A 19,913-nucleotide genomic window follows, 5' to 3' on the forward strand; every position below is an offset into this window, starting at 1 on the left:
TTTGTACCACATGATGGCGGTACTGCATCAGCTTCAGGAGTCAGAACCGCTAAGTAAGATGGAAAATATGTGTGGAACAACTGTGGGTGGGGGTTGTTATTGTGATTCAGCTCCTTGCCACAGGAGAGAGACCTCTCAGAGGCACACTAGATATTTTTCAAAGACGGATGGAAGCAGCAGCAACAAATAAAAAAAAGCCTTTGGGTTTTATGAATTTGATCTACTGGCACCGGGGATAGAAAAACATCCATATACAGTAGTTCACGGAGAGTGGGGCAGCAAATGACATGTTTAAGGGCAGCAAATTACTACCTGAAAACCTGTTTACTGTTTCCCAGCATCCGCACACATCATGGCTCCTCTTCCTTTGGCTTGGAAACCGACTTGACTCCAGCTGCTGCGAGGATACAATTGATGCTGATGCATACTAAATAGCAGCTATGTGCGAGGGGGAGACCATATGTCTTTGTTGAGCCAGTTTCAGGGAAATTGAATTTCTGCCGCGCAGAGTTGAAAAGCTGAAATTTAAAAAAAATGAGCGTCGTGTCATCTGAACCGTGGGCGCGAAGGACTGAATAAGCAGGACTTCACAGACTGCTGAGTGGGATACTGTGCAACCTTTACAACAGTGGTTTATGGCTGTGTGAGTGATGACTTGTCCAGAAGTCCTGTCCACTCAGGTATGCTATTAACAAATGGAAATGGATGTGCTTTGGACTGCCAATCCTGTTTATAAATCAACTTCTCCAACAGCTGACATGCACAGTGCTGTGAATTACATCACGTGAAAAGATAAGAAATCAGCTGTCCAGTCCTCAAACAGCATTTACATGCTGCCATAGATTACTTAATCTACTCTTGTAAACTGTCACTGAAACCAGATATAGTTGAGGAAAGAGAATATGCAGGCGAGTAATCTTAGAGGCCAGAACAGATGAGGGATAGAGCATGAGTGAAGCTGGGGACATGTTACATGATCACTGCAGATAATGAGTGATGATCGATCTTATTACAGAGGTAGGATGTGGCTCTGTGCAGCACCGCTTCTGTGCCAGACAGAAGGTCGAGCAGAGTGTCAGGCTTGTGGGGGGGAGTGGTGCCCTCCATCGCCCCGTGGCACCGGGTCTACCAGTCCTCTGTGTGAGCCAGACTGCAGTACAGCAAGCTGACACTGGTGTGCGCACTGCAGCTTCCACTCCGACTGTCTCCGGTCTGCAGCAGCCAGAATCAAGCGAGCCAGCGAGAGACACGCAGGCAACCAGGAAGTCAGGCATCCGCGCCTTCAAAATAAATGTTCCAGTGAGTGACCACCAAGCGTGGTGTGTGTGGAGCAGCTATGCATGAGACCAAAATGTTTTGCACAAAACAAAAATATTATTAACAGGAGAAATATTAAAATAAGTAATTAGGTGGAGCAGAAACTGGATTCAAAATATAACACTGTAATAAAAGTTATAATACCGTTTATAGTGAACACCTCCCCAAATATGACAAAAGATTTAAAATACTTTGTGTGCCATAAGTGCAGGAAAGGTATAGGTTAACTAATGTTGATATGTATATATTAAAGTCGTAGATTAAGCTCCATTAAAGATGTAAAAATGACTAATATTTACTTTTCTTGGTCACCAGTGATAGTAAACTGAGTATCTTTGTGGTTTTGGACTACCAGTGAGGTAAAATAAGTCAGCTGAAGATGTGTGAGGAATAAAACTGCGAGTTTTTTTCTCTGTTTCTCTCACACACACAGCTTTCAAAAGGTCAAGATGTTTTTATTGTCATTCCAACAATATTTAGTTGATGCTGCACATCAAGGAGAAACAACGCTCACAGCTCCAGGGCTGTAGTGCTACATAAGACTACAATAACATGGAACAACAATGGACATTTTTAAATAGAGTGCATGCGTGCAACGACAGTCAGTGCAATATAATCATCTTAAATGGTACATTATGGTGAGAAACATACTGTCATTTTTTGTTTACTGCAAGATGAATCTATGATGGAAAATGTTGCAACCTTAAACCCAATTTCATTGCAACTATGCTTAAGAAATTGTACTAATTATTTATTATTAATCGACTCTTATTGTGCCACTTACCACAGATACTGACCTACTAAAACTATAACCCACTAGGAACATTTAAATTTTATGTATACATCTCATGTGCTATTATTTTGAAAATTCAACACCGGATGTTATGTTCCCCCCTCTCTCCGGTCTGTGTTGACACCGGCCATTCAGCGGATCCCCACAGAGCAGCCTCGACTGCCGTATTCAGAGATCCTTAGCTCCCTCAGTTCCTGTTTCCGCCGCAGCCTTTCCACTCAATTTTCCGGAGCAACACATCCCAGGCTGCCTCTGCGTCAGACCCAGCATCCGCAGCCCCCGGTCGGATGCCTCTGGAAGCCGGCGTATCACGTCAAGGTAAGGGCGATAACAAACCCCCGGGGCTTGCTTGTCGGAAACCGAAGAAGAAGGAGCTGCGGAGGAGGCAGAGCTCAAAGCCCCATAGATTCCCCCGCTACATCCCGGCCTGTTGACTGCGTCGCTGATGAGATCACGGTGACCAAATAGCGGTCACGGTAGGGAGGTAGGTCGGCAGGGAGGGATTTCTGGTCCCGTTATAACGTTTTTTTTTTTTTCCCCGTTGCTATCAGGGTTCGTTGCATTCAGCTGCTCCGCGTCCTCCTTTGTCGCTTTTTGAGGAAAGCGGGCACGTTCAAAAACACAAATTCAAATAGCGGCCGGCGAAGGGTTAGTTAAGTCAGCCCGAAAACCTGCTCTGAGACCGCACCGTTACCTGGACTGGTGAGAGGGGACAAGGCGGTTAACCGGTTTAATTAAGCGTTACCAGTCAAAGCCACGGACCGGGGCTAGGAGCGGGTAGCCGTTATGCTAGCTGCGCGTCTCTCTGTCTGTCTGTGTCTGTGTGTGCGTTTGTTTTGTTTGTCGTTGTTTTGTCGGGTATAAATCTCCACCGCTGAATTAGAGTGAAATGGGTTTGACCTCCAGCCTCGCACTCACACAACGTGAAAATAAAGACACATGACATTGAGAGAGAGAGAGAGAGAGAGAGAGGGGGGTGTTTGACAAGTGTGGCCCCCCTCCTCACCACCCCGGTCCCCGGTATATCAGGAACTGCTTGGTAGCATTCACCACAGCCAGGCGTGCGTTTGTTTTCGGTATCTGGAGGTGCGGTTTAATAAGGCCTCTGATATGCGATTATGAAATAAAACGGCTTCATATCCATCCCGTCAGGGCAGTCAGAGAAAGCCCTCGGGGTGGTTTCTCTTTCTCTTCTCTCTCTCTGTCACACACACACACACACACACGCACACACAGCTGGCTGCCGATGATATAGATTACACATGTGCCAACATGCACAAAGTATGTGCCATTGTGTGTTCGGTGCAGCTCTGCAGATAGAGGCTGGCATTAGTGCTGGTAAGGCCCCCCCCCCCCCCCCCCCCCCCCCCCCCCCGGTTCAACTCCCAGCAGGGACACTCATTAGATGATGTGTGCCTTCACGGTGATGTAAAACCACATGACTTGAGATAAACTTCAAACACCCGGCGTACGAGCAGGTGTAGGATGTCAGAGCTGAGAGTCCAAGCAACATTAAAACCACAGACAGGGAGAAGTGAATAACATTGATCATTTTGAGACAATTCAACGCGTTTGGACCTGGCATTCGTGTGGATGTTACTTAGACATGTACCACTCACCTAGACCAGACCAGGCACCCCCATCCCATAGCAATGGCACTCCTGGGGATGGCTGCAGCCTGCCTACAAATTCACCAGATCCCAAACTGATCAAGTATCTATGGGATGATCCACAGAGGCCCCTCCCCTCAACCCATAGGACCCAAAGGCCCCCACTAATGACATTCTGTTACCAGTCACCACAGGACACCCTCAGAAGACCCATGTCCATTCCCTGATGAAAAACAATTGTTTTGGAGGCACAAGGGAGACCTACACAATATGGTCATAATGTTATGCCTGATCGATGTGTACCCAAAGACAAAAATGGCAGCCTTGATTGAACATAAGTGCGATATTACACCTCTTTCTTATGTTTTTTAGTGAGTTTTGTCTCTTTTTATTGCTTAATAGTAATATTTCACATCACTTAGCGTCTGCAGCTGCTGATATTAATAAGACATATATCATCTCCGCAAGGGACATCGTGATTATTCTTCCTCTGACATTATAGTGTCTGACAAGAAATTATTAGCTCGCAGTGTTGTTCCGCGGCGCGACAATTATCCCCGGGTTTTCGATCCGTCCGCAGCCAATATCCATTGTGCTTCTCATTTGAATGGTAGTTGCTGACAAGGGAGAAATCCAACAACTATGGACGGCGAATGCATCATTAATGTTACCTAATAAAGTCGGCCTTGGTAACGGGGAGCAGATTGATCGAGTTGGCGGTCCTAATCCGTTCATGAATAAGTAAACGGGGACGTGCAATTCACCCTTGCCAGTTCATTAGGTACACGAATGAGTTCTCATACAACGGGCCCTGAACTCAGTCGAAGCTCCACGAAGGTTGTGGTATTCAGCAGTGATTAAAGTAGCTGAGAGAGCTGTTGATCCAGCTGTGCGTGGCACTATTGACTTGTATTTTGTTGTACTGACACATGTTCCTGTTATTTTACTATAACAGGAACATGTGACCATTTAATTCAGTGTAACACCAGCACCACATCCGCCAAAATGATCATGCGGTTACATTATCGCCTTTCTTACACTGTTTTAACATAAAGCCAACATTGTAACTTGCATTTCGGCCCGTGTGCCTTATGTTTTGGCAAGCGAGTGCTTATTGCAGTGGCAGCAGCAGCAGCAGTGCTGTGCTATGGCAGGGTAGCTATGTCTTGGACTCCAGTATTAGCCACTGTGCAGCTTCAGATAGATGCCCTTTTTTTTTTTTAAATTTGAGCTGCTTTAACTCGTCAGGGGCCAGTTATTTTACATAAATAACAGGAAGTGACTCACGCTTTGGCCACAGTCCGCTTCTTTATCAAGGCCTCGCCACCATTTTTGAACTGAATAGGCACAACCCTGGGTGGGCCCATTTATATCGGCCGAGTGCAAATAATTACATTAAAGTAGTCCTTTCTAGACTGCCTAATTTTTGATGAAGCACTTAAATCAAATAGCAGGGATAACCCTCGAAGTGACCCTTGAAATTTACTTGGCAGGTTTGAAGTTGTTGTTTTTTTTTTTTTCTTCCCAGAATGCCACCACCGATTGTGCTGTTTCTGCTCGTTGAGTTGATTGCACTGGACTAACGGTGCATTTTGCCACCCTGCAGGCTCTGGAACACATGATACTGCATCTATAATTCAGAGAGCGTGCTTTCGAGAGAAATGCCTCCCTCCCCTCCCTCCCTTCAGCTGATCTATTTTCTCTCTTCCCACTTCTTCCTCTCTCTTTGCCCTTTGTGCTTCCACCTTCCACGCCTCGTGCCACTGTCTGTCTTCATTTTTAGACTAATGAGTTCATTAAACATATTAGTGTTGCTCTGCCAAAGAGGTTAGATGCACTGCGGCGGGGGCGCAAAATAGGCGGTGACTCACTGAATACTTTTACCCGCGTTTTAACATGTATGCTTTTCTCACGCGGCGCCGCGTTCCTCGGTTCGGTTCGGCGCGGAAAGCCGCTCGCCAAGTGGAGTTTTATTTAAAATAGCAGCTGGATTTGTTTTTCATTTCAGCGCTGTCTGCAATACCAGCCTGTCACCTGCGCTGCGAGCGCCTCTGTTTGCATGAAAAGCCATTCTAATTTCAAGCATCACAGTGTTTTGGCTCAGTGTACAGTGTGTGTGTATAATGCTTGATATTGGCTTCGGCGTGCTGTGTATACATCCCGTTTTCCCCCCCTGTCGTCCCAGATATATATTTTTTCTTCTAAAAACGTCAAACGGATGAGAAGAGGAGGCTGAATAGAGCTACGGAGGAAGCAAACAACACATTTTGAAGACGCGCTCCCAGTTTTCGGGGCCTCGTGCTAGAAACACAAAGAACGTGGAAGTAAGGAGGGCTGTGCGAGGCATGGCGGTGCTTGGAGCCGGCTGCAGTAGCAATGTTACCAAGAGAGAGAGAGAGGGGCTCATCTGGATGCATTGTTTTGTTGGTGCTGGTAATCTCTGTGCAGGGTATACCAGTTCTACACAATGTACTGTAAATAGAGCAGGAGCCAGTGAAAAGGAGCTTTCGCCTTTGTTGCTGCTGCTTTGAGGAAGGGAAATGCTGATTATATATATAGATACACGAACACACACCCATTGTTAAGTCTTATCGTTAGAGACTCACTTTGTCAAGATGCAAAAAGACAAAGCTACTCGAGAAATAAAGAATGAAAGAAGAAAAGAAAGTTGATGAATGCGCGACCGGTGTTGGCATTTGGCTGGCATTTTTCATGTGAGCCCGGTGTTTGTTTTCTGTCAACTCCGCCCTCTAGGCTCTTGAAACACCACTAAACCAATAAGAAAACAATCATTAAGCTTTTAAGATGTTGATAAGTTTGTGGTCTTGTGCGTCTAACCAACTGAATGTCACGTGAGAAGCTAACAGTTTGTGCAGTCTGTACGTTTTTCTTTTTTTTTTTTTTCCTACACCTGCATGGTGCAGCCTTTCTAAAGGGCAAAATCAGTAGGAAGAGGGCTTTCCTGCATCACTCTCCTCCCGCCGTCATCCTGCCGGAGGGCCATTATTATCTGTATTGTAAGACGGAGTGTCTGTCTAGTGATTGTGCGAGCCAATCACAGGGCGAGTGTGGGGCAGGTTTCCATGGAGAAAAGCGGGTCGACCCGCGAGGCTGCTGAAGCTCAGCTTGAGCAGGCTGGCCAGATCCACGCTGATAGCGGCGGAAAAAGAAAAGGCCCCGGAAGGCCTGCCCTGCCGTCTGCCTGTCTAAATGTCTCACTGTTTGTGTACCTGTCTTAGTCAGTTGAATGTCTGAAGACGGGCTGGAAGAAGAAGAAGGGGAGGTCTGAATAGGAATTCAGTCAGGCAGGCACAATAGGACCTTGGCCCGGTGGCTACGTGGCATCAGATTGGATTTGTGTAGGGACTCGATCTAGATCACGTAATGACTTATCCACGGTTTGGTTAACGTCTGACCGTGTGTTGGGTTTGGGTCGCTCTGAGTGCGCCCTGCCCCACTTACTTACTGTTGTTATGACCAGTCAGAGATCCCGACCTGGACTCCCTCTCAAAGTGTACGCTGCCCCTGCTCTGTTTGGCCCTGCAGGAAGGCTGCCCAGCCCGCAGTGCACTTACATCAGAGAGGATGTGTACTTGTGTGTGTGTGTGCGCACTCACTTATGTATGTGTGTTTGCTTTTGCTGTATCTTGGGGAGTTATTGCTGCTGCAGCCTGAATTGGGAAGTGGGTCTTACGACATTTCTTCTCAGCTCATTGGAGCCGTCCAGAAATAGGCATGTACCCATCCACATGCAATGCCTAAATTCCTTCCCCTTTTTTTCCGCATTTTAGTTGGAGGCACTTAACTCACCCTTGTTGCAAGGTCTCCTGTGTGCCTTTGTATTATTTTGTGTGTGTGTCTCTCTCTCTCTCTCTCTCTATATATATATATATATATGTGTGTGTGTGTGTGTTATGTTTATTTATTCTGGTTATGTATTCCTGTGAATGCATAGCTTGGTAACAAGACGAATGTTGTGCCTTCTTTGCACGAGGAACTGAATTCATGTGGGTATGACACAGTGACAATTTTTAGCTCATCCGACGTTGCTCAGGCATTCACTGTGGGACAAAAACAGTCCCCGAACCAGTCACCTACCCACAAAATCCCCAGATGCTCAGCGCCCATGGCCCATCAAACCACCTTGTTAGCCCCTCTGAGTCCACAGCTCAGGCCAGGATCAGAGCAGGGATGGAGGGCTGTAGAGATGCTGCAGAAAAAATTCTTCCTCAGCTGCCTGACAAGGTGCTGTGTTGTCTGGGTTTGATGCTCCCTGCCGTGTCCAACTTAAAACAGGACATAAACCTACTTTGGTCTCTAAGGGTTCTTCCGAGCACGGAGCCTCCTGAAAGTGCGGCCCACACTAGTGGCGGCCGCGGATGGATGGATGGGACGGAGATCTGGAGTGCAGTCGAGGCAGATGGGTTTGGAGGGAAAAATTAGAAGAGAAGAGAGAGGAAGTAATTGGGACAGCTGCGCAGCTTGAGGCACAACCACTCGTATCACCCACATCGCCCCCATCCCTCCATCCCCGCTCTTCCCGCCCTGAAACATAAAAAGAGGGAGCCAGAAAGCCAGATGCTGGACATTAGGATCACAGTGACAATAGCCCAGATTCATTCTGTGGCCAGAACACAGAATGCACAGGCCTACAAAGACACACACACATAGAAACAGAAAAAGAACAAGACTATGAGCTCTACTGACAGAATGGGTTCATTTTCCACACTTGGGTAAAAAGGTTGTGTGACAGGCCTGCCTCTGCATCAGGGTTTGTGTATATTATTCCGTTGTCAACAGGAAGCCAAAATTCCCAGCAGCCACTACACCTCTACCAATAGAACTACTGAATGGCCCCCATTTAGTCAGTGGTATCTGATCCAGTACTGGCCAAAATTGGATGTCCTGCGTGTGACCTCTACACAGGTCCAGAATGGGTTCAACCCCAGGCTCTTGGAACGTGGGACCTGGACTATAATGAAAGGAGAGCATTATCTTCCCCACAGGCGGGAGGCTATTAATGTCACCAGTGCCAGTCCTGGAGGGGTTGTTTGCCTTGGCGGTGGGAGTGTGTGTTTGTGGAGTTTTGTCGGAACACTATTGATCCTCAAGGGGGTCAATTCATCTCCGTGACCTCCATTGTGAGGCCAGAAAGGTCAGCTGCATAATTTTCAGTGTTTCACTTAGCGCTAAGCCCCCCCTAATGTGTGTGCCAACTTCACAAGAGCTCCGGTAGTTAATGTGCATGTGTCCGTCTCCATATCTATCAAAGAGTTTATTGCGAGCGCGCGGGGCATTTGCAGTGTGTGTTACCGATGGTTGTCGGTGCATAGTGCGGGTTGAGAGGATTGTGAGGGATCGTAGGGGATTGGCCTGATTGGATTTCCGTTGTAGGAGTCCTGTCACCTGGCGCAGCATGGCGCTCTGGAAGACAGCTGGGTAGCAATCAGGCAGCAGTCACGCTGTGAAAATACAGCAAAATCTGCGTTCAGGCACTGCAGACACAAGCATTCTCTGTAAAGAAATAAAGAAATAAAGGATGAACTTCCTGACACCAAGTACTCCTCTCTCTCTCTACCAGTGATGGGGTTATCATGTCAGATTTTCCACTTTTTGGACTAGCCCCAGTTATGCATTTCAGAAACAAAAAATACTTTAAATTTGGTCATGCTAAATGATGACTAGCATAAATCCATTCTCAACTAAGCTGTTAAGTGACCTCAAGACCAGAATGCACTGCAGCTTACAGACATTTTGTGTTGTGAAGGTCCAAATTGCTCTGATGTGCTTACTGTGTTTTCCTCATATAGGTGTATAACCCACAGCGTGTTCCATTGAGCTTGTCAGGCCTTCTCTCTGGGGGTTGGTGAAAGGCACTCTGGGAAATATAGGAAATCACTAACTGAAGTCGAATTAGATGAGGAACGCTGAAGGAAAGTGGGTACAACACAATGGTAATTATAACAATCACACAACAACTCCCGGAATGCATTGTTCATCGCGTACCGGCGGCTTGCAACCGAGTGAGAATTTAAATTAATTTATTTTTTTACTTCTTTTCCCACGTACTTCTAAAGGATGGTTATGTATCTTACCAAAAAGGACTATATCCTCAGCTGTCTGAAGGTGAGAGGAGTCTTTGCATACAATTAAGTCCTTAAACGTAGCATTTAAGGTTTTGTGATTCAAGTACAGCCCTGGTCTTCCAATTCAGTTTCTGTTTAGAAATCCTGAATCACTTCTTTTACTTTTACCTGCAACAAGTGAGCAACGCTTGTTTTATTTGATATAAAATTCACCCAATATTCTAAATTGGAAACACATTTTCCTGTTGTACGCCAAGGATTTTTTTTCTCGGTCAAATGCAGAAAGAATAAAACGTGAAACATCTTATGTTTTGAGAAAAAGACCGAAAGTAGAATCCCCACACACGTTCGTTCAGCTTCGTGCCTGATAGCGTGAGATTACATCTCGTCTGCAAACACAAACAGAGCTCAGCTCGGTGCGTCGTCTTGTTCTGGTTTGTTGCTCTCGTAAATGTGATGAACCACGAGATAGCCAGATTCAGCTAATCATCCTGAGCCACAACCGTCTTGTAAACTGTGGTGGGTCTACATAGGCAATAACTATTCAGTTTATATGACTCAGTGAAGCTAATATAGACTGCTAACCTTGGCAAACATTGCTTTTGGTGGACGGTTCTGCTGTGTCTTAACTCATTGAGTGCACACAGAAATATTTGTTTGCCCATTCTGCAAATGTATCTAAGAGCACAGTACGCTGATCGTCACAGTGAGTTGTTGTTAATTTATAGTACATAAGAAGAGTACCCTAGAGCTACTTCTGCAAAAATGTGGACAAGACATCACATCAGCGTGTTATGACACACACTGCAGTTGCAGTGCATTTACAGAATAGATTGATGGTTATATTAGCTTAATAGATGTAACTTGAACCATTTCCAAGAGCTTCCCGTTTGGACTGTAGTGAGAATATCTCTCCGTGATGTCCAGTCTCTTTTTGCCTAATGGTATTTCTGGGTATTAAAGGAGTTCTGTGTGCCAGAAAAGTCTCATTCCCAATGTTTCAGTTATTGATTGGGTCATAAAATGAATTTATAATTCTCCGCTGCAGGCTTTGCAAAATAGATATTGGAATATCAATATGAACTTCCAGCCATTGTACAGTGCAGATGACAGCTGTTTGCAGTTTGCTGGAGCAGTTCATTTAAGTAATGTGCATGTCTTTTGAAAAGTAACATGCATTACTCTCAAGGCAACGCGAACATCATTTACTGCCAGTGGCTTTCCATCAGAAAAGCGGTTAATTGATTTTTCAGTTTCACATCACTCTTAACATAAATAATTGCAGAAGTGAAAAAGACGGCACTCACGTGTAAACAGTCACGGTAATGGTGAGGAAAAATTGAGTTGTACATTTAGTACAAAGCCTTGTTTGCGGTTTGTCTCATTATCGTTTTCTTTTAGCGTCAGTTCCTGTCTTTTCTGTAATGTCACCCGTTGCATTCCTAGGAACGTCCAAGAAACAAACTTCTCCCTGTCCTGCTGGATGCATTGTACAAGTCTGCACTACCAGACTCCCTGTTATTGGGGTACAGCTTTAATCATTCAGCTACTGTTTTTCTGCATAGAGCTAGTGACTGACAGTAGAGGGTTACGGGTTTTCTGGCATTTCTTTCACATCTGTCAAACATAGTATATCTAGAAGTTTGCATGTGGGGAGGAGTGTGATTTCCCAGCATGAGTCTAAGCCTCAAGATTTTGGTGTGAAGAAGTGTTTCTTAAAGGGGAAATGAACAAACCACCCTTTAGTGCTTATTATTTTCTTTCCCCCCTCTTGTCCTTTCTCCTTGTCCCTGTTCTGCTTCTTACTTGCTTTAACTTCTGATTTCAGCTTTTGTTGGGTGCAGGTCATTGGGTTAAAAAAAAATAAAAAATGCTGCAGTTGTAACATCTTGCTCTTGTAGTTTGGCCAAGAAAGTCTGTGAACCCTTCAGACCTCTTGTCCACACCCAACACCTGTGCTCAGCTTCTAGTTCGGTTCATAGGCCACCTTTGCTTTACCTCATCAGCACTTTTTGCAGTGCATCTTGCTGCCTCTGCAAGCTCGTTGATGCCCCTCAGTCCCCCTTCAGCATTTAGAGAGTGGCAGCATTGGCATTCACCTCTGGCAAAGCTCTTGGTGAACCAGCGTGAGACCATTTGCGTCCGACATGCCTGTCATGTAGCCCCCGGGGGTGTTGCGTAGCACTGTGTACCTCACGCTCTTTCTCTCTTTCCACACCGTTGCGGTACCACCCTACACACAACCCCACCGCTCCTCATTGCCAGTGCCATCAATGCAGAATGGCCTGCTTGGCATGCACATTACTCAGTTTAAGCTGTGGTATTGGACAACATTAACAATATGCCAGTCAGACATAAGAGTCTGTAATAGTACTCTAATGACTAATTGGGTATGGCTGATGGGGAGACATAAGAGGAAGGCGAGCAAAACAAGTGACTGACCAAATCCCTAAAAATGATGACATGTCGCTCATAGGAACAGCTAGAAAGTGTGACAGAGGAGCAGAAATACGGGTTGGAGGTAGTCTGAACCACTGGGATGTATTCTGTCTGTCTGTGCTGGTGGCCCAGAGCTACGTTTGACGAGGATCGAGGAGAAACTCGTGCGACGCCAGCCGCACTACCAGGTTTTCAAATATGCATCTGTAAAATAGCTGGGTGACAAGCTGCTCCAGAAACGGCAAACAGCCTCCCCTAGCCTGTTTCTTACTCTACTTTGATCTTGTGACAACGGCAAAGATTTCGAAGTTGGCGCATCGGCTCAGTGAGGCGCTTTAAACACCCAGCGAAGGCTATGCCTCCTCACTTTGATTTGTGGAATAAATGAGGAATTATTTTAGATGAATGCGGTGTTACGGCTGTCCTCGAACTCTTGATGTTTAAACTGAAACAGTGCAGCGGGTCGACCTGCTGTGCTGTCACATTAGAGGATGAATAAGGCACTCTGCATTCTTGTATGGCGTGCTTACTCATTGTCATTCCACATGCACAGCAGAGAGAACATGTTGCTGAGATTCATAATAGTACACTATACTTGTAGTTTGCATTTGAGATCTGATTACATAGTTGCTATGGAATTACTTGTCCCAATGAATGAGTCCCGGTGACATGATAGAGAGAGTCAGGCCCGGCCAAGGTGATCCTACAAAGGTCAAGCTTCATCTGTAAGCTTATCCTTCTTTTGGAAAGCTGAACCCTCCACTCGATTGAAATAACAAAAAAGCCTTTCGCACTCTCTCTTGTTTGTTGCAACATCATTCGCCTTACTCGGTCTTTGCTCTCCGCTGGCAATTGGCGCCCTAATTGAGGCACTCTTGAGCCATGTTTATCACCGTGGCAACGTTTCCCTGCAGATAATCATTGTCTTGTGGATTAGCATAACAACAGAGAAGAGGCTTTGCTTTAATTCCACTAACACTGGACCGAGCTCCTTTGTGTCGACTCGCCTGTCGGGCTCGTCTTAACTGGGATTAGAAGCGTGGGCCCCCACGTTGCGTTCGTGCCCCTGCGTTGGTGCTTACGTGAACACTTGTTGTGGCCTTCGATGATAATCAGGATTTTTACCGTGCGGTTTTGTCATTCTACCTACCTGAATGTCAAACTTTGGCAGTTCTGTTCCAAAACTGAACTTGAACTGAAAAAAAAAAAGTACATCACCATTAACTGCTGTTTGACCGTCAGCCCTTGGTTTTCATTCTGGTCATTCTTTCAAAGCCCTGAACTTAACAAGACTGTCCTTACAGCTAAAAAACAACTTTGTACCTTCAATAGCAATATTTGTACGAAATGGTTTTATTGGTGGTCTAAATATCTGTTATCATTAGATTGTATCTGAGATTAATTGTTCGTACAAGGACGGGGTCTGGCATGTTTGCTTGCCTGGTTACCATAGTTGGTTAGAGCGTGGTGCTAGTACCACCAAGGATGTAGGTTCTATGGACTAGTGGTTTGAAAACTGTAGGGACTGTAGGGTCGCTGGTTCAAATCCCATCTACATACATAGCTGATGTACCCTTGATCAAGGTACTTAACCCATGGGCAATGCTACCAAGGCTGCCTCAATACATACATACAAGGAATTGTATTGACCACATGCTTGGCCAAAATAAAAGCTGATGCTTTAAACAAACCAGTTAACATGACGTCATCCTAACATGTGTTCATAACTGTGGCAGAAAAATGTTGCCTTTATTGAAAAAAGGCAAGATGCCTTTAATTCTGCACTCAGTGCTACGCAAGAAGATTGTTATGAAGAGTAAAAACTAGATTGTGCCTTAAAAGAACTTTTTTTAAAAGCGCTACGAGGCTTTAATTGTTGTTGGAAATCAAACACTAATAGACGCCCAAGTGTGAACTAAAAAGATAGAAAACTGTTCCAGATCACTAATTAAAATCATGACCGTGCAGCAGCAGCATCGCAACAACACTGAACTGGCACGCAGAAATGCCTGGCTGGTTTTATGAGAAGTGAGTCACAGTCGCTAGCAAGTGGGTGGTTGGTGGCAAGCGTAGGGAGAGGAAGGCAGGCGCACAACAGGAGTATGCCGTGCTGTCCTGTCCTGATCTGTCGGTGCGGTGCGGAAGGGACTCCCATGGGGAGGCTGGGTGTAACCACTTGTCCGTTCCTGCTGGCTGAGGGGAGCTGGAGATCACGGAGGCGGAGGAGTGAAGGCAAGAGGAAAGGCATATAAGGCGGAGTGGGGCTAGCCACTGACCCCATAAGCGCACGAGATTAAGAGGAATAATAGGAAAGAGTCTTAGCTGTGCTTCACTAATATGCGTAGTAATTTTAAGACACTCCGAAATGAAATGTCAGTGTCGTGTGAGGGGGCAAATTTACTGTGTGTGTGTGTGTTTGAGAGAGAGAGAGATGCACATATCAACAATCTCCATGGAGGATTCCTGTGGTAAAGCGTTCTCAGCTTCTCAAGCAAACAAGTGGCGAAGCGTGCAAAAGGAATTTCAGGCCCTCTCAGAAAGATGACCACACCATTGCAAAGGAGCTCCTTTGAACGATTAGCAGAGTCTGCATGCTCTTGCCACACACAGACACACTCTTCTTTGTCCCACTGGGATTGTGGTTTCACACTTTTTTTTTTTTCCCGTGGCTGACATTATCTAAGAGTGCTATCCTTTGCCAGGACTTTTTTCCACTCTGATTTGCTGTGTTTAAGCCTACCATCCCACCAGCCAGGAGTGTTTAATTCAGTTTAACTTTGCACTGTCACTACTTGGCAACATAACATAGCCAGCAGCCCCGGATAACATTTCACTTATTTAATGTTAAGGGGCTGTTGTTGACTCATGTGATCATTCCGTGACCCATCATTGATGGGATTTTCCATGCAAAACAATATGGTAGAATCCTAATTACGAGCAGGCGAGTGGTGGGGGGGGAGGGCGAGCGGTGCGAGGCAGGCTGCTGGACCTGGTGACATCTGTGACCCAGCACAACGGTGGTGGATGCCGGACACATGCTCCCTCCTCAAAGGCTACCGGCCCCCTTTCTGCCTCATTTGGCTGAAGCCCGCATGCACATCTTCAAACGCGCAATTTAAATACATCTGAATGAGTCCGCTGTACAAAAACGATTCAACATACCTTCGGGGTATAAAGCCATGTTCCCCCTGCGCAGTGTTTTTATATATAACAGTCAGTGCAGAGATATTTTTGTTTTCATTTTACACAGTTGACCTCCTTTCAAAGCTGCTAACAGTTACTTTTCGGGCATGATGGACTGCCAAACATCAGGATCATTGGCTTACAGATGACCCCTTGATGTGTACAGCCAAGAGCTGAGCTCAGTTTTTATTTTTTTTTGTCTCCCTCCCCAATTTCACACAAAAATCTAACGGGAAACCCATCTCAGGAACGAGACCCACACAGCACACAGACACACACTGTACTGCACATGTCCCTGCCTTAATTGGAACTTTCTCCAGCTTCACAACGTATAAATCAGATGATTGATCATACTTGCAGAGTTATTAACCCATTATATTTACCAAGCCATTAGCTGCCTGATAATTGAACTGTTAATTAAAACAAAGGCCTTCGTTTACCCCTACAGAGCCTCAAACTCCTCTCACTGAGATCCCATTATATACAGAAAAGAACTGAATATTAAACTCTGCTCCTTTTGCCTCGTTTCTATTCCCGAGGATTTTTATGCAATATAGTTTGTTTTCAGATATCCGCTATAATCCACACACATAATCTACATATTTGTCCTTCTAACGACTACAGTTTTGCATTGCGAGTCAAAAGACATTACACTTTAATTGTCTTTTTATGCGGCTCTGCCCTTCCATATTGCCCGTCCTATCTCCTCCCCTCTCCCTGGAGGGAATGCGTACCTCCTCCCGGTTTCTCGTTGCGTTCTGATAAAGCCGACGCTCCCTCTGATGTCTCCTATCTCCTCTCATCTCCTGCAGTAAATACCGTCTGTTTGTTTTTTTGCTTCCTGCCCATTTTATTATTTTTTTCCCCCTATCGTTTTCCTCCCAGGTGACGCCCCGTGCCTTGTCCCAGTGCGCAACGGATCACAATTGTCCGAATAACTAAATGGCGCGCTGACCCGCCTCCTGACCCCGCTGTTAATCAAATTCTATCATACACTGTGTAGCTGGATACCCCCCTTCCGCATTGTCCCATTTTGTGAGAGGTATAGATTTGTTGTTCCGTATCTCTAGCAGTGCAGTACTCCGCTTGCTTGCTTGCTTGCTTGCTTACTGCCGTTGACAGAGTGTGTGTCCAGTGTAGGCTACGCTTGGCTGCATCGGGGGGGTAATGCTGCTGGGTAGCACAGATTCAGCAAACAAACAACATACATTATCCTGGAGTGAGGGAGAGTGCTTACATAGCCAACGGGTCACGGTGTAGAAATGTCAGTATGCATACTAGCGTGGTTTCATACACGATTGTGTTAGCGTGCACATTAACCTGCCATGTAGGGCGCACTGACCGAAGCAATAGACCCAGACCACGTCAGACCTGCTCTAACGGAGCTCAAGGCAGTTGTGTAATAACAGCATAAGCGAACTTCCCAGAAATACAGATGCAATCCTTTTTTCTTTTTTTTCTTTTTTTTTTTGCGTCAGTGTATATTGACCAAACAAGTAATGCAGAAGCTGCGAGAAATGACATTTTTTCGGTTTTGTCACGTTTTGCAGGACTGCTGCGCTACTGGAAAGGGGCTGAGATACGGCCTCTTCTACAGCCGCACTGTAAAACAAACCCCCCTCCCCTCTAAAAAAAGGGAGAGCCGAATGAATCCCTATATGACGTGACAGTTGACCATGAAGGTGAAGATACCCTTTTGACAAGCTAAGCACATAAGGCCTCAAAATAAATTTTGAAAAAGCTGACTACAGGATGTTGGAGGGGCGGGGGGTGAAAGATGAAAACGCTGGGACTGTAAAGCTTCTCTGCAAAGCATCAAATGCCTCATTCTGCCTGCAAGAAAGCACTGAGATAAATTTTACAGTAGGTTTACCATTGGCTTTATAAGCGATAAACTCAAAAAGACCCAGAGAGAAGAATAAAGGTGGTTTTCCGTCCACTTAGCTATTTCCCCTTTGGAGTAAAGGATTGATTTCCATTTTGTTTAGAAATATAATGTCCTGCCAGACTATTGTTATCATATTCTCTAATCGTTCATGTCATTTCTTCCAGGGTTTGAACGTAAAAGGCGAAGGTCATGTGATTAATATCAAAGGAACAGTAGATCTGTGAAGAGATGCCTCCGTCAATATAATCTGACGCTCTTATCTCGTTGTCCCTCCAGCTGTCACTGTCCCTCATGCTTCCTTTATTTCTCACTCGGCGGCCTGTTATATAAACGCAGGCGGCTGACAGGTATGTAGACTTATATTAAATCACTGTGCCCCTTTGATAACCGTTATATTCCTTGTACTCAATCCATCTACGTCTTGTTTTTTGTTTTTTTTCGTGGTCTGAGCTCAGGTGCGTGTATGAGGTGGCAGTCTGCGCTCCCTGTTAGCTCCTTGTCTCCCACCGGCCTTCCAGATGGCCACCTTTTGCTCATGTGACGTTCCCTGCATCCATCCAAACCCAGTTCCCTGCTCCATTTTACTTGCTACGCAGTCACCTAGTGAAATATGTCTTACACAGAAAAATCCTCATTAGCATTTATCTTGTGGCGATTACAGTGTAGGGATTTCTGGCAAATTCTCCCAAAATGAATTGCAAAGGGAAAAAGTCTAAAAAGGTCAAAGCTCTAATAATACCCAGCGAGCAGCTTTTATATCCTGAGTCCAACACACCGCAAATGTTCTTTATACTACAAATGATTACAGTTTACTACAAATGTCACTTAAATGTATGAATGGGAACATTTAGGAATTAGGCTGTCTACATTTGACAGGTTGATACACTATATTGCCAAAAGTATTCAATCACCCATCCAGATAACTGAATTCAGGTGTTCCAATCCCTTCCATGTCCACAGGTGTATAAAATCAAGCACCTAGGCATGCAGACTGCTTCTACAAACATGTGAAGTGTGAAGTTTGGTCAAAGGGGGGAGTTATGTTGTGGGGTTGTGTTTCAGGAGCTGGGCTTGGTCCCTCATTTCCAGTGAAAGGAACTCTGAATGCTTCGCCATACCAAGAGATTTTGGACAATTCCATGCTCCCAACTTTGTGGGAACAGTTTGGGAATAGCCCCTTCTGGTTCCAACATGACTGTGCACCAGTGCACAAAGCAAGGTCCATAAAGACATGGATGAGAGACTTTGGTGTGGAACAACTTGACTGGTCTTCACAGAGTCCTGACCTTAACCCGATAGAACACCTTTGGGATGAATTAGAGTGACGACTGTGAGCCAGGCTTTCGCGTCCAACAACTCACAAATGCGCTTCTGGAAGAATGGTCAAAAATTCCCATAAACACACTCCTAAACCTTGTGGAAAGCCTTCCCAGAAGAGATGAAGCCGTTATAGGTGCAAAGAGTGAGCCGGCGTTATATTAAACCCTGTGGATTAAGAAAGAGATGTCACTTCATATGCATGTAAAGGCAGATGTTAACACCATCGCTGTCAATAACAAGTGCTTGCAGCATCTGTGGTCTTAACAGGAAGTCAAACATTTCATTGTAGAACACTCCCTGTACATATTTCTACACTTGCTCCACCGTCACCCTTCGAACGTGCGATGCGTTAAACTAAGCAAACCATCTCCAGAAACCACAAGTGGACCACACGTTGACTACCTCCTGACAAGTGTGTGTATATTACAAGCTGTTGTTTATTCTGGACTCCGTTCTCACATGGATGACCTCATTTTCCAACTACCTTTGGTTGAATCACACACTGTCCTCAGAGTCCTTCTGCGCAGTTTGCAATAGCGTTGGTATTCTAGCATACAGTGCGCTTACCTGTTTAGTACCATATTTATAGAGCTCAACAATCAAGAGGAGGGATGGGGACACTATGAAAATGCTTCAGTGATCAAAGAACAGTTGTCTTTGGTTTAGCTTTGTTTTAAATATACTCAGATGACTAAGAATCTTCACAGACATAACAACAGTGCGTCCCACAAAATGTCATGAGACCCTGGCGTATTGGATTTAGCATCAACTTGCAGTGAGTTGAGTTCATATACGTGTATACTAAACAAAATGCTTTTGAGACGTGGAATTCTGTGGTCAAATGTGTGTAAGATTAAATGAAGTATCATCAAATAAACATAATTTATAGTAAACTGTTGACTTTTAATCTAACTTTGCTAGCTAGCGCTTATAAAGTTTAGCTAGCTAGCGTTACGTCTGGAGTCGTTTCCTTCGGGTTTCGACTTACTCTCTTTAAATAATTGTAAATCTCCATGGTCTAAAAGTCAAGAGCACAAACATCGGGTTTTAAAAAGTAGCGCTAATGTAAGTTTGTATTAGTGAACAACACAAATTAGCTTCTTGTGCTACGTGAGTTAGTGACCAGTTTGTGTGGCAGGTCTGGGGGAGAGAGATGCTTTCAGGCGCAATAGGAAACGCAACGCAGGCACAAAATAGTTTGAGACGGTAGATAATGTTACCGATCAAGCATGTGGCAGTAAGCAGTGGGTAAAGGAAACTGAATGTGGAGCGTTTGA

At 45.2% G+C, this 19,913-nt stretch overlaps 1 protein-coding gene across 3 annotated transcripts in view; it reads left to right on the forward strand.

Moving 5' to 3' along the window:
- Positions 1-2,259: 2,259 nt before the first annotated feature.
- Positions 2,260-19,913, forward strand: part of fut8b (fucosyltransferase 8b (alpha (1,6) fucosyltransferase)) — an 84,772-nt gene continuing 67,118 nt past the window's right edge. The window contains exon 1 of one of the 3 annotated variants that reach the window (XM_084560167.1): positions 2,260-2,428. The gene's annotated coding sequence lies outside the window, so the exon portion shown is untranslated. The other 2 variants (XM_084560165.1, XM_084560166.1) reach the window with 2 other exon arrangements.

Source organism: Chelon labrosus (genome assembly GCF_963514085.1).
Source record: "Chelon labrosus genome assembly, chromosome: 14".
NCBI lineage: Eukaryota > Metazoa > Chordata > Actinopteri > Mugiliformes > Mugilidae > Chelon > Chelon labrosus.